Source organism: Alosa alosa, chromosome 10, assembly GCF_017589495.1.
Source record: "Alosa alosa isolate M-15738 ecotype Scorff River chromosome 10, AALO_Geno_1.1, whole genome shotgun sequence".
Lineage (NCBI taxonomy): Eukaryota > Metazoa > Chordata > Actinopteri > Clupeiformes > Clupeidae > Alosa > Alosa alosa.
This window is the reverse complement of record NC_063198.1, coordinates 14622557-14637853: the sequence shown is the minus strand read 5'-3', so window position 1 is coordinate 14637853 and position 15297 is coordinate 14622557. Positions and strand designations below refer to the sequence as shown.

Below are 15297 nucleotides of genomic sequence, written 5' to 3'. Positions count from 1 at the left end.
TTAAAGGATAAAAAATAACAAGTGTTTGGGTGACAGCTTTTCTACAGTAAATTAAGTCTTGAAAGTTGATGCAAACAATTCCTACAGGTGTACCGAGTTTTGCCAACTTCTACCTATAAATCCTCTATCTGTATTAGAACTATGTTAGCGACAGTGACTGCTGGTACCTTAAAAGGGGCCTGTCTCTCCATTAGAGAAATGCCAAAGTCAAAAGTTCCTCCATCATTTAAAAGCTCTTATGAAGGAGAGGAAACTCAGGAGGGGGGAGCAGACCCTAAGCCACAACCGAATCAGACGAGAAGTCTGCCAGAGTCAACACTGTAAGTGACGGGTGGCTTGCAGGACAACAGCTTCAAGCACAGCTTAACAGTGGTCGAAGTAAGTCAATATTAGTTTCCAAAGAGAAGACTTTGAGCTGCAGATTTGACAAGTCGACTGGCAGTAAGAAAGCCATTGCTAAAATGGAAACATGAAAAAAAGGCTTGTCTAGGACATGAGGTACTATAGGTGGACTACAGAAGACAATAATCAGGCCTTATAAGGGCTGAACATTTAGAGCGATGAATCAAAATCTTCATGAAATCTTCTGTTCATTACACAGGGATTTTGTACACTGTCAGGTAGGTAAAATAATGGTTGCTCAGTGTGGGACACCAACTGTCGAGTATGGAGTAGGAAGTGTGGTCTCAGGCGCTTCTGCTCGATCCAGAGTCAGCATCCATTTGCATAAAGTGACTGGCACCCAGAACTAAAAGGGCAAGCACAGCATTTTGCATTTTATCCTCTAGTCAAAGCCAAATTGGTCAGCGGTTGATCCTCCAAGCAAGATAATGGCCCAAAACATACCTCCAGGATATGTCAATGACTAGAAATGAGACTTCAAATCATTAAAAGGCCAGCACAGTCTCCTGACTCAAACCTCATCAAGCTGGTTTGGGGTGAAGAGGACAGAGGTGTGAAAGCAAAGCAACCAGCCCCCTTATGATGTTCATTTTAAATCAAGTCAAACCTTCACTTATCTTACTTATCTAAATCTTCTGCATTGCAAACCCGCCAGTCTATTAAGACACACTTGCTTGGCAAAGTAATTGCACAACACTCTTGAAAGCAACATCCATCTATTGTTTGACTATCTCAGCCATTTTATGTAAATGTTGCTCTTAACAGAAATTAGATTTGGTTCATATTCCAAATACACCTTGTGATGGATGGGGAAAGCTGTAATGCTTCTCTGAGCAATTTTAGGGGGAGTACCCAGGGCCAATTGGGTTGACATGGTTCCAAATAAGACCTGAGGTGTTTTTCTCCCTTAATGGAGGAGGGGGCAAACAAATAACAAATAACTGGCCGGCAGCATAAGCAAAAGACTCTAAATGTAAAGGTAGGGAGCAGACTGGTAAACATCACAGTCAATTACCTTCCTTACATGTCATTTTCCAGAGTAGTCTGAAAATAACATCTGAGTTTAAGCCTCTGCTGTGATGGGAAAGTTTACTGCATAACTAGACAGAGAGGAGACGTGCAACTAGGTAAACTAGTGAACGGACCCAGAGCATTGTGAAAATCCGCCCATTACCACAAACATACAATAGAGTTACGCAACTCCTCTGACACACAAGAACACTGGTCCATTTCCTTCGCTCCCTTACTCTCCTTTTGTACACTACAGCTGTTAGTGAATCTTTTTCAGGAAGGAAAGCAAAAGACTACCCCAGATTTTCCTACTTTTTAAGTGCCCTATGATAGAAGGGTAGAAAAGTATATACTGTAGAAGCATGTTTGTGTGGTGTGTGTGTGTATGTGTGCGCGCACACATGTGTGTGCGTGCTGCACATGAGTGAGGTTGGTGTGTGTGAGAGTGTGTGTGTGTGTGTGTGTTTTGCATGTGTGTGTGTGTGTGTGTGTGTGTGTGTGTGTGTGTGCGTGCGCGTGTGTGTGCGTGCTGCGCATGAGTGAGGTTGGTGTGTGTGTGTGTGTGTCTGTGTGTGTGTGTGTGTGTGGTTGGGAGGGGGATGGCTTAGTTCAAAAAGGGACTGACCACCCAAAATCAACCTCGTTGATTCAACCAACTTCTAAAAGGGTGTCAGATTGTGACCCTACTTGATTTTTCAGAGGATCAGGTGTCACTGTTCGCTACAAGCCCAGGTGGTGGCATGAATAATTGATCCGCCACAGGGCAGCGCCCCACTGGGACCTGCCTGCCTGTGTGTGACCAGAATTACCGATGCACCATTAACAGCCAGTGATTCATGAAGGAGGCAGACTCAACAGGAAATGCTATTAGCTAACTGGGCAGAAATTACATACTAAGATGGAACACCCTGTGCATCCAGGTTGTGTTTAGAAAACACAAGTTGTGATTGTGGGAGCAAGAGCCAAAACAAGAGAGAAGAAAGAAAGAAAGAAAGAAAGAAAGAATGCATTAGCTTGTATAGCCACAGAGAGAAATTCCTGCCAGTGAACCACAAGAGCAACTACTAGACCTAGCTCCTTCATTTCACCCCATATACTGTGATATCTTTCTTCTCCAACAGTAACTACACAAATATGAATTCAATGCAATTACAACCTTCGAGGGAAAAGACAAGTCATGTTTCTGTGTGACTGAACTTATCTTGTTGGTAGTTCTCCCAGGCCTAATTCTCAAAGGATCAATCTTGTCGCTGACACAATATTTAATTTGAGGGACAGTGAGGGAGTGCAGCAATCAGCCCAGGTGGGCACATCTTATTGAAAAATCAGCCTCTTGTATGTTAACCGCGCTCTTGATCACTGAAGGTAGACATTCAGATTGAATACTATTAGGTCTGGGACTGTTAGCCATGAGAAAGTCATTAGTTTTATTCTGCCTCTACTCAAAGCACAGCTCTGAATAGACACTTCAGTAGATACCATTACCTTGGATTGCATATTCGTTTCAAATATGACACTGAACCCATTCAGTAATTTAGGAGACAACTTCTATCTAACGCTTGCTAAATATACAGTCCTCTAAGGTTAACCATACATTAAAAGACTCCCCCGGTGAGAAAAACGATTGGAGATACATTAAACATCTGTGAAACGGAGACCCCCTTTCTGTGAAGTTGGCAGAAAAACAATTAAAAGATTGGACTCCCCACAAAGCCCAAACTGTGCTGAGCAGCGAGCGGCAAGCCGGAGACAGGAGGAGCGGGAGCCCGGCACAGCGAGGGGCAGACGGAGGCATCAGTGCATCGGGGCCGTGGGATTGACCGACCGCCCGCCCGCCTGCCCGGCACAGAACAGAACTGCTCCAGATGGAGCTCCTCGCACTGTGTGCACTCGGCACAGCCAAACACATACAGCCTCATGCCTCAGAGAGAGAGAAAGAGAGATGGAGAGAGAGGGGGTGGAGAAAGGGGGAGTGGAGAGAGAGTGAGAGTGAGAGAGCAAGAGAGAAGATGAAGAGGGAGAGAAAGTGGGAGAGTGGGGAGGGTGGAGAGTAAAAGAGAGAGAGATAAAGAGATACGTTACTGGTACTGAGGGAGAGAGGAGGAGAGGCAGGGGGTGAGGAAAGGGAGTGTGTGTGGGCTGGGCTCACTGTTTAAAATATAGTGAGAGGAGAGAGTGATGAGACATGGCTTGGAGGGCTCCAGACTTTGACTTAGTCAAGATTGGTGACCATCATTCAATCCCTCCCCCTTTCTGCTCTTTCTGGTTGACATTCTGCTCTGCAAATATACATCAGCTCAATGTACACGCTGACAGACCGACTAGCTTGCTTTAACGTAAATCAAACGCAGAACACTTATCAACAAGCTTCCATCTCCAATTTCCCATCTCAAAACCACACGATTGCCGGCCTGTCTAATACAATGGCTGTCTGAGACACTGGACCGGAAGGGTTCCGTCTGTCACTCTCTGAATGCGAGACAAAAATGACTATTTACATCTCACTTTCTCATCAACCCCTCTTTCCCTCCCTCTATCCCTCCCTCCCTCCCTATCCCTCCATCCCTGTCTCTGACACACAGACGGTACGTTCCATTTCTACCTGAGTTCCCTCCCCTTCAGGATAAATATAACGTATAATAAGATATAAACAAACTGCCTCATGAGTGTGACATTTGGAGAGCCTGGGAGAGATGGGAGTCGTACTCCAGTACGGTCGGACAGTTGAGGTTTTTACTGCCACGTGCGGTTATCAATGGGGGCTGTTGGGTGCTTGTCTATAATGAGCTGTTTATCAGCTTATTACAGACGGCCTGTGAACATAAATCATACAACAGTAAACAGGCCTGGGCAATGGTATTACACTGCACCTTGCCCGATAGAGCTGTAATTAAACGGGGCCAACTCTTATCTTCACAAGTGGAATTATGTCATTTACTTCAGGACCTTGTAAAATAGCCTCCCCAAACCAATTATGGGAAAGACCATATATGTCTCTCTCAAATGTCATTTTCATTTTGGGTTCAAGTTGTGTTGACTGCTATTACAAAGGTCAGAATTAATCAAGGAACCCATCTAGGGTGGTGGTACTTCTCATCCGAAGAATCGTGGTAAGTCTTCCTGGCCTTATTGGATAATTGGAGAACACCTCATCATGACACCTTTCAAGAGACGATGAAGGAAGGGGAAATATGCTGCCTATGGCTGAGTACATTTCCCCAAATAGTGAACTCATTTCAAACATTCACTTGGTGTGTTTATGTTTCTTCTGAACAATGTTCTCTTGGGGCTAATTGCATCAAATTGCTAGAGGGCCTAAACAAACTCCATAGATGTTAGATTCATGTACCTTGCTTTCATGTTCTGTGTGCCTTTTTATCCCATATACCTACTTTCCTACACATTGCTTTGAACAGAACCATTACTGCTTGTTTCACTGCTGAATATATAATCTACCCATAAGCATGTTTACAAGTTAATAAGCAACTTTACAAAATGTACAAATCAGTAAACCTCTTCCAAATGGGGATATCTCACATTTCTTTCTTATTTCATACATTAACATGAAGAGCAAGAGTAAACATATTTAAAAACATGAATAAATAACTGGATTTATGATTGAAGAGAAACGGTGTCAGAGACCCTCTGCCCTGTACACCAGCTGAATAATTTAGGTGAGGCCTGACTTGTGCTTTGGGCCGTCTCCTATTCGTAACAATCCTTCGCTCAGTGCTGGCACGGGGACAGCAGTCTCCACACACAAAAGGCTTTCTTGAGGGAGAAGAATGCGATTTCTGAGTCGAGTCGAGGAAAGAGCCCAAGAAGAAAAGAGGAAGAGAGAGGAGAGAGAGGAGGCCACGGAGATTAGAGTCATTCCCAGCTGAAAATCCACCTTTTTCCCTATTCCAATCAGGCGAAAGCTCTCCGAACTGGGACAATTTCACAATCCGTGGCTCAGGAGAATTGTTGTGTCTCGTGGGTATTAACTTACAAAGCCCATTATGCGGTGGAAACAAAGGGGGGGGAAGCCAAGCCACGGCAACTTGTCACGGCATGGCACCACGGGCTTAATCTCACAAAGATATGTATCATCAGGACAAATCCCACCGTGGACTCAGATTAAATCCATGCGCGTGTGCAGCTGTGCACCATTAAAAACAGATGTGCCATTGTCATATCATAACTTATTTACATCCAGGAGCATGTACTGTGTCATATACACTCTCTGCCTCTCTCTCTCTCTCTCTCTCTCTCTCTCTCTCTCTCTCTCTCACACACACACACACACACACACACACACACACACACACAGAGACACACACATGCAACACATAATGATGACCTACATCTGAGGTGAAAAGTGTTACAACATGAATCAATGAATGTAAGAGGTGAACATTTTCAATGAATTATTTAAAGCCCTACAGTATCAGACATGCTTGTCCACCCACATATATACATGATCCTAAACGGAGAAACCCACAGGCTTCAATACCAGCACACAGTACACATACTTACTTAAATTTCCCCTTGGGGATCAATAAAGTATCTATCTATCTATCTATCTATCTATCTATCTAAATGGTTAATATACAATCAGTGGATCAGAATGAGTCTACAACTGCAGGTACACTCTAAACAAAAGGACAGAAGAGAAGAGAACACACACCCGCTAGCGCTGGTGCACACACACAGTCTGCCAGAGCCGCCTCGAGGGCCTGTCTTCATCTTCTCAAGGTCTGCAGCAGTGCCCATCACAGAGAAACAGCAGCCAAAGCTCAGGTAGGAACCTACTAAGAACAACATGACAGGCAGCCCTTCCATGCTTCCAAAGGCTCACTGCTTTGGCGGCTGTGCTTTCAGCCCGCGCCTCCGTTGCCGAAAAAAAACGGCCAATCCGGAGCGGCTTTTTCTGCCTCACTCTCCTCTCTCGCACCTCCCGCTCTCCCAACCCTCCAGGCACTCAGCGGCTCTTGTTAGTGCGCGGCAGGCTCCACTCACTGGCTCGGTCCCACGCAGAGGCCTCGCTCGCTCACGCGGCCTCCCCGCTCTCGCTCCCGCTCCGCCCAGGTAAAGAGAGTGAGCTGGAGCTGGAGCCTGCGGCAAGCTGGAAAAATGCATCCAAACCAGCAGGACTCTCCTCTCCTCTACACTCCTTTTTTTTGTTTGTCTTGTTTGGGGGTGGGGGGGGGGGTTGAAAATGTTTCAAATTGTGGGGAGACCATATCAGCTACAGCTTTTAAGGACACTAGAAGATTTGGGTGATTTGGGCTTATTTGAAATTCTATGAATCATTGCCATAGGAAAGTAGGGTATGCAAGGATAAGTGTGTGAGTCGAATAGGTCTCACCAAGCACAATTTGTAGAAACTACTTCAAATGATGCATATCTGGAAATGGCTCAGGGGCACACACTGAATGGCCAGCACTATGCAGTGCTTGACAAAGCTCTCCATGATTCCCCATTAGGTGAACCTAGGGAGGGAAAAGGTTGCTCTTGTTTGAAGCGGGGAGAGGACATGTTGTCCTGAAGTGGACTGGCGACCCGCGACTCTCCAAATGTCACGCCATCAAAGCCAACACCGGCAGACACAACGCACTAAAAAGCCACCCTCGTGAATCTGACGACAGTGTTCTAGCCGCCAAACGCGTTTGACAGGTGGGAGGGGGGGCAGAGAGACGAGCCGAAGCCCATTCCAATGTAGCAGACCAACGAATGGGGGTGAGGGGACAGATGTCGTGATGATAAAAAAAAAAAAAAAAAAAAAAACTACGGGATGCCAGGGATCAACAGCAGAGTGTCCAGTGGAACAGCACATGCGAAATAAAGGAACATCCTCCAGGGACTGAAATACTGAACAACACTCAACAGCACTGTGGCAGCAGTGGCAACCCAAAAATGAATCACCACTCTAATATCCTCCCGCTCTCTCTGTGGACTGAGGTGAATAGTGTGCAATAATTCAATCGGCTGGTAAATTATTTGAGATTACAACTCTCTTTCTAGGATACTGCAGGCAGTCTGAACAAACACACACACACACACACACACACACACATGTACTGTATATACACATAGACAGACTGGCTAAAAAATTGAGAAGTGAGTAGATATTTGATGGCTGAACTCTCTACCTGACCATGAGGTCAGTTGAATGACAGCCAGTCAACTGTATCGGACTGTGGCAGGGCCAGCCAGGGGCTGCCTGAGGGGCTTTGGTCATAAAGTCTCCCCCATGACAGGCCAAACTCCTCTCTAATACCTGCATCCAGCCTTGGACGGGGGAGCCTGGTGCACTGGGTGAGTTGGTCCTGTTTGTCTACCACAGCCTCCTTTACTCTCTCCATCCGTTTGAGCTAAATCCCCAGGTCTCAAGCCACTGCATGACCACCTTGATTCGGCTGCTATGCATTATTCAACACTATTCAAACTTTCAAACTTAGAATGGGGCTGTAAAAAAAAAAACCCTGTTGTAAAAGAGAGTGGGTGATGCTGGTAGGTCCGGCCTTCCGGCTTTTACGAACCCAGCTGTGAAATGGGCAGAGATGTGAGGCTGTTACAGGCAGCCATGTAAGGTAATAGGTAATTTCACCAAATCACACAGAGCGTTCTTTTTGCAGAGCAAATTTTGACGTGGACGTCTGAACGATATATGATGTTCACACACAAGGCACCATGGCAACTTGCATCGCCCGTCTTTCAAAAGAACACAGATTTTATCAGTTACAGTGGGAGACAGTAAAGGAAGGAAAAAGTGTATCTCCAGTCAGCAGCTCAATAGCAAATGCCAGCATCAAAATCCAAAGATACATTGCCATGGTAACACTCTACTTGGTGGTTGCCATTGGAAAACACATTATTATACTAAGGCACTAAATGTGCAGAGGGAGGTAATTATAAAAAGCATTTAATGACTAACTTTGCCAGTGCATAATGGCAAAAATAATACAGAAATGCACTTGTCTGTGCTACAGAATCACTAGCAATTAACTATTCAATAATTTTCTTTATACATTTTCTTTCCCGCGTCCCATTCAGCCAAGATAGTTACCTAAAGCAGTATAGCTCAAAGGTGGTGTAAGATGCTATATGCACCACCAGACTGTGGTACATTTATGGGCATATATCAAATAAATGACACTAAGCTACAGACTAAAGGATCCTTTGGAATCTCAGAGGCTTTGCATATTTCACAGCCTTCTACCATTTGTGATTACATGTCTGACCAGAAAGACGATATCCCGTATATATTCCAAAAACTAACTTTTACAGCATCTTCAAATAACTAATATTTTCAACTGAATGTGAAAGTGCCCTTGTTACAAAATCTGAAAAAATACTACTTCATTACTATTGTATAAACTTCTGTAAGCGGTCAGTCAGTTGATTCTACCACCTGTTTTAAATTAACCAGCCTCAAAGTCAGAAAGCAACCAGCAAGTGATTTGTCAATAGAAGAGCTTATGTAAGGCCTCTTTGAGAAAAATGCTTATTTCAAACAAAACAGTCATAAATATATCTGGTAATTCACTTCAATTAATGACATCATCAATTACAACAAAAATAAATCAACAGTGTTGAGAACATTTGGGCATCATAAAAAAAAACATGAGGTACAGTATGGTCTTACAGTTTAATCCTTCAAAGTTCTTGAAGAGGGAAAATTCAATAATTGTGTCCTTGGATTCGGTTGTGGTTTTGGGTAATGACACTAAATTGAATTAGAAACCAATTCTAACCATAACAATACAATTCAATCAATACAACTTTGAAAAATGTCCAAAGGAAAAAAAGACAGTGATGTTTCATTTGGCAACAGACTTAAAGTTTCCGCTATGTCAAGCACATCTTCATTCCTGGTGCCAGTATCAATAAATAGCACTGAAATGTAATGTATTGGTTGTCCTGTGTTCGACACTGTCCATCTGTAGAGTGCACCATAAGAGGTATGCTTTTTTTTCCTTGCATGGACCCTGCACCAACCAATATGAGACATCCATTTCCAGTAAATTACTGGAATAAAATTATACCTAATTACAATTATAACGCTTTTTTGTGTGTTGACACCAAAACGTCAAACACTGTTTGGGTACCTGGGTCACATATCTTTCTTATACCTTATCCAAAAAATGTAATACAAACATCTTTGAAGAAAATCATTAAGGGTCATAAGAGAGTGTCTCGGTATGCCTTTACTGCAGTAGACACACACACCACTGCAGGGATACACACATGAAAGCTACCTTGTTTAAATCTTGCTGTTGATCTTGCTGTGGCTCTTAGGCTTTATCCCAGTTTCTTTTGATGTATGTATACTGATGTAATGATTCATTAATTAATTTGCCTTTGAACATACACATGTGAGGAAAGGCATACAGAGCTTAAAACGTTAGAGATAGCTACCATATGGTACAGTTAGAGATAGCTACCATATGGTACAGAAAGTCGGAAAAAAAAACATTGTGCATCTTGACCATACAGCTCAACAATTCCTAAAAACAATCTCTCCAATTTCTCCATGCTTTGCTGGTCAATGATAATGACATCAACCACACAGGGACAGCATCGTCGATCCGTGGCCCCTTGCTGTGTGAATTGCTGGCTACTGAGCAAAGGGGGAGGAAATCATGCCATCCTGTTATTAAATCCAGACTCATTTCAACTATAGCAGGGAGAACAATGACAGATACAACAGGAGAATAACGAGAATAATGACAGACCTGCTCACCACTCTCTCCACACTTACTAACTAACTCCCCACAATCCTCAGTCTAATATAGCAATCAATAGACTGGAGGAAGTGGGAAGAGTGCATTCTGAGAGAGATTTATTCCTTTTTAATTTTCTGGGAAGGCTATGTGTGCCTATTGCAGGAGTGCAGTGAATATTTAGTGAGGCAATGTAAGATGGAGATGTAAAACAGGGTAAAAATCGGGGGGAAATCGGAAAAATAAAATCAGTTTCCTGGTCACACCACACACACCCTGCACTTTCTGGTGAAATGAATTGTGACATTAAACCCTGCCGAACAAAGTTGTGGAAAAATAGAAACTGTAGGGGAAAAATCTCATCGCCACTTGAATGAATGAATTCTCACGAAAGCAGAAAGAAAGGCTTTCCGAGGCCGGCAGAAGACACTGGATGAAACGGATGTGTGATTGCAACACTGTGGATAATTGAAGTAAAGGTCCACACACCGGAGGGTCTTGCAGCAGATGCCAGGCTGTGGCACTGGGGGTGGGGGTGAACTTAACCACAGGCCCAGATCAATTAAACAGCCTAATAGACTTCTTTCCAGGAGCCATAAAACCTCCCTCATTTGTAACCCGTATCTGTCATCTTTACTGCGCCCATTGCCAAATCCATCAGTTCACCCCCCCACCTCCCATGCCCCTCTCCCCTCCTGGCAAAGGTTTACCCCTTAGACAGTAAATGGTAATCAATGCCATTCATGGTGCACTGCTTCATCACAACTATTTCAGGGTTAGCATTTCTGAAAATAATTATGGCAATTTTGAGACTGCTGTGCAACTCCACGCATCCAACCAAAGTTCATAAATCATAGAAACATACATATAATGCATTGTGTTGTTCAGTTAAAGCATCTTGAAACCATCTACTATTTATATTGACAGGAAAATGCCCACCCATGAGGATGTATGGTGCATTGCATACAGTATGAACTTAATACTGTATACCACGCATCTCAATGACAACAATGGAAGGTCTATCACAGCCACCACCACATATGAGGAAACATATGAGGACAAAAATAGGGCAGCATGTATCAACAGTATGTAAATAAGCAACTATTGTCCTTTTCATCAGCAATCCCCATCAAATATGAGTGCTTAACACGCCTCTAAATCTCTATCTCTGCAACATGATTTGCATTAGAGTTGTCTAATCCTGGGATCTAGGATTTACAGTGCTGTCTGCCACAAGCTGAGCATCTGTCTTTAATTGGATAATCTAAGGCATTGATTGGGTGAGAGGCCCTTTCCGTGGGTTTCCAAAGGCCAATAAAGCACTGGGTAATGGTCTACTGTGAGAACAAGCAGACACTGAGACCCTGTGGAATTGCACTGGGACACCTCTGACCTAGACCAAGGGCACAGTGTAGTAATCCCTAATGTGAGAATATAGCCCTACAGTCAAGAGTGACAAAAACATTTTCACACACACACAAACACACACACACACACACACACACACACAGTGAGAGGGAGAGAGAGAAAGAGAGAAAGAAGTACGCAAAACACACAGAAGCACACACTGCATTGCAAACTGAGAGAATCTACATGATTCATTAACACATCTCAGGTTTTAAATGATCTCGTACAGACATCAGGATGCAAAGTCCTCATGGCCAATCACCCTTATACAGGCAGAGTCAGCCAGCGTGTTACAGCCAAACCTTCAGACGGCCATGAGAGAGATGACCGTTAAAATTAAAGGAATGTGAAATGATAAGGCACCCGAGTGAAGCAATGACAATATCTTACTCAATGAGACCGTTCCCTTTACTGTAAAACACTGTACGCCGAACACACACTGTTTCATCATAGATTTTACAATAGATTTTACCAGTACCATAGATAAAGGGCTGAATGCGTTATAACCCTTTTAACTACAAAAATAACTGAATTAATGGGGAAATCAATAGTATGCAAATATAATATAGTGAAATGTCACAACAACCCAGACATTAAGCAATTCCAGACCCACAAGGTGTTGGACAGACTAGGCATCATAGCACACAAACCATTCTCATATTCGAACACGTTAGTTTGTCTAAATATCATATTATCAGGCAGCTAGTATCGGAATATACAGAGATGTGGTCAGATAATGGAATTGCGCAACAAATGTCTGTGTGGAGTCTTTGCTATTTTATTAAAGAATGCTTGTTTGACTGAACAAAGTAAAAGTCTATCAACTGAAGTCCCTAGTAAACTGTTATATTGAACTCACAGTGGCCATTAGTACAGCTCGGGCAAATTACTGTCGTAGCCTAATGATAAGAATAATTGCAGTTGATGTTTGGCAAGGCAATGGGATAGTGCGCTGCGTGATTTACGGTCTGTCGCCAGCCAAGTTCCGTTTCCTAACATTCCAGTTGCCAAACTCATATCGCATTCCCCAACATCACCGCTGACAAATATTCAGTGAAACCAAAAAGAGTTAATATTTGCAGAGCCTGCAAGAAATCTGACTGTTTCTGGCAATGCGTAGTCATTATGGTGATGAATCCTTGCCTATATTACAGACTGTATCCTACTTATTCCTAAATTTCACGATAAGCATACATTTATCTCTGAGGAGTTAATTCCTTGCATGCTCTGTAACGTTCATCCGTTAGATAAAAAGTACAACTAGCCCCTTGTAACGCACAACTCATCTCAATAATGTAATGACACAGATGGAATCTAAGATATTACGCTGCCATTGTAAGAGTTGCTAAATCCAAGATGATTGTGAAATTACGCTCGGCAACAAGTTACAAATGCGTCTTAATTAAAATCTGATGCAACGTTACTCAAATTATACATAGCAAGCACATACATCGCGCATAATAAAACTCAATTTGGCAAGATATGGATATAAGAAACCGTTTATCTTTCACTTAGTCCCCACAAGTGCACTACAATTTATTTAAAGCCAAAAGTCAAAAAGAAATACACTTGCAGCCGTGTCTTGCTATGAACAACAGGCAAACAGAGTTCTTACCTCTCTGGTGCGGGGGTAGCCACCAGAATTTATTAATTGGTGGGACTGTGATCCTTCCAGCTGGACGTGCTTCTCCAAATTCGGTAGGTTCCTCTATGAGTTGAACTGCAGCGGCGAATAGACTCTATCTACCCTCTGCTGACACCCAAGTGCCGGAGTTTCCTTTTTTGAGAGACTGTGCCCGGCTACGCGCTACATGCTTAGCCCCTTGTGGTGATAGGGAGAACTGCTTTGTCGGACAGACGAGGACAGCAGTGTACAGGAATGAGGAGGAAGTACCCAATATGCATTTGTAGTCGTAGAAATATGACGTGTTCGCTATTAAACTTCCTCGATAGCTATTCATTTCCGAAGTCCCTGAGTGAAAGACAATGCGGCCCTTGAATGTGAGGCACAAGTGGTAAAATGTGAATTTACATGCAAATGTGAAGACTATTTGCATGTATCTTGCTATTTTAATTCAGCTGTTGCATTCTTTTTGTCATAGCCTAGGTCCCCGGAGAGAAAACGTGGTAAGTGGATAGGCTTTCTGCCTCTTATTTACTGTGGTCATCCCAGGTTAAGTACCTCACTGAATGGACCTGGATCAATATTTCACCCAGAGGTGAGATCACACAGGCAGGTTGAAGCATAAAGGTGAAATGCTTTCAAAACTTCAGATCCAAACATCACACCAGGCATCAGACATTTCATTCTGGTTACGAGATTGCTTCTCTCATTGCTGAGCTAGACTGGTCCTTTCTTTGATGCCCAGTGAGCCTGTTATCATAATATACTGTAGTGGACAAACTGAGCAGGGGACAGTTGACATGAAGGATGCAATTAAAAATTCCCCCCACTATCATGTCCTTAGAAACCACGGCCCCCTACATTGGTATTCATAACCTGTATTGATTCTGTCATACATTTCTGCTGTGTCACAAATGATTTAATATAGTAAAATAAAACAAACATGCACTAGATCATTGCGCCAGTTCATAAATCATCCACTGACTACCAGACACATGTTAGATCCATCTCTTTCACTGTAGCCAGCATTTTAAATATTTTCATAAGACAATATTTTTTTCATAAGAATTGCTGACTGTGAAAATGTCTATTGAACATTGCATTTTTTTGTAGGAAAGGTGCTGAAACAGAGGTGTGGGTAATATCTCAAAGCCGCGGTGATGGAGAACACAGACAGGCAACATAAATATCATGAGATCAGTGTGAAACACAGTCACCTATAATACTTCATAAATAAGGCCAAAGAGGAAAAGCAGTTCTAACATGACCAACATACTAAGAATACAAGCTAATACACAAGGGGGTTAACTACGATTGTGTAACCGTTGTCAAATTGCTAATGGTGTTTGAAGATTAAAATGATTCTGCACAGTCCTTTTCTCCTCACAATAGTGCAGAGAAAGAATCTTAACCTTATCAAAGGAGAGGTATTGGTTTGAAAATGAATACAGTATTTCAGTGCCCCAACAGAGTCAGAAAGAGATTCCTGATGAAAGCAGTTGTCCTTGCAAGTCACCCTGTGAGCTGTGCTTTATGCTTCAGTCTTCTTAAGGCAACATCTCTTCAGGTGAATCAAAAGTACTCAGAATATGCTCATGTCAGCTATAATGTCACTAAATCAATTGGAAAATCAGTCAAGTGTATTAGGAACTTTCTGTGCTCTTGAAAGGAACATTATTTTGCAAAAGGGGATTTAATCATATGTGCTTTACTTCCTTTAAAAAAACACCTTCTTTAAAAAAGTCAGACAAGTCAGTCAGTTTTTTAAAAAAAAGTGTACCATGTGACAGTTTATCTCATACTCTTCACTGATTACCGTCACCCTCATAAAGCCGGTATAAACGTTTTAAATAAAGTTGTACCTTTTTTAAATGCCTGAAGTTGGTGAAAATCTAATTGACTATTATATGTCCGTCAATTTGAATGATTTTTTCACAGATATTTTCTAAGCCATTCGACCTCAGTTGACCTTTTTTATTTGAAGACCAGACAGTGTGCCATGGCCATCTGCCTGACTGTAAAGTGGCTGGCAGCATCCGAAGTAAGCCAAAAATGCAGATCAGAATAAAAACCACACACTGAGTCCTTTATACCCAAATCCTTTCTGCCTGGGGTTGCTTCTAACAGACTTCCATGCCACGAGAG

The 15297-nt window shown here is 42.8% G+C and overlaps 1 protein-coding gene across 2 annotated transcripts in view; it reads right to left on the bottom strand.

Moving 5' to 3' along the window:
• Nucleotides 1-13392, bottom strand: part of LOC125301968 (cadherin-22-like) — a 143206-nt gene extending 129814 nt beyond the window's left edge. For both annotated transcript variants that reach the window (XM_048254869.1, XM_048254870.1), the window contains exon 1: nucleotides 13144-13392. The gene's annotated coding sequence lies outside the window, so the exon portion shown is untranslated. The remainder of the gene's footprint in view (nucleotides 1-13143) is intronic.
• Between the last annotated feature and the right edge of the window lie 1905 nt (nucleotides 13393-15297).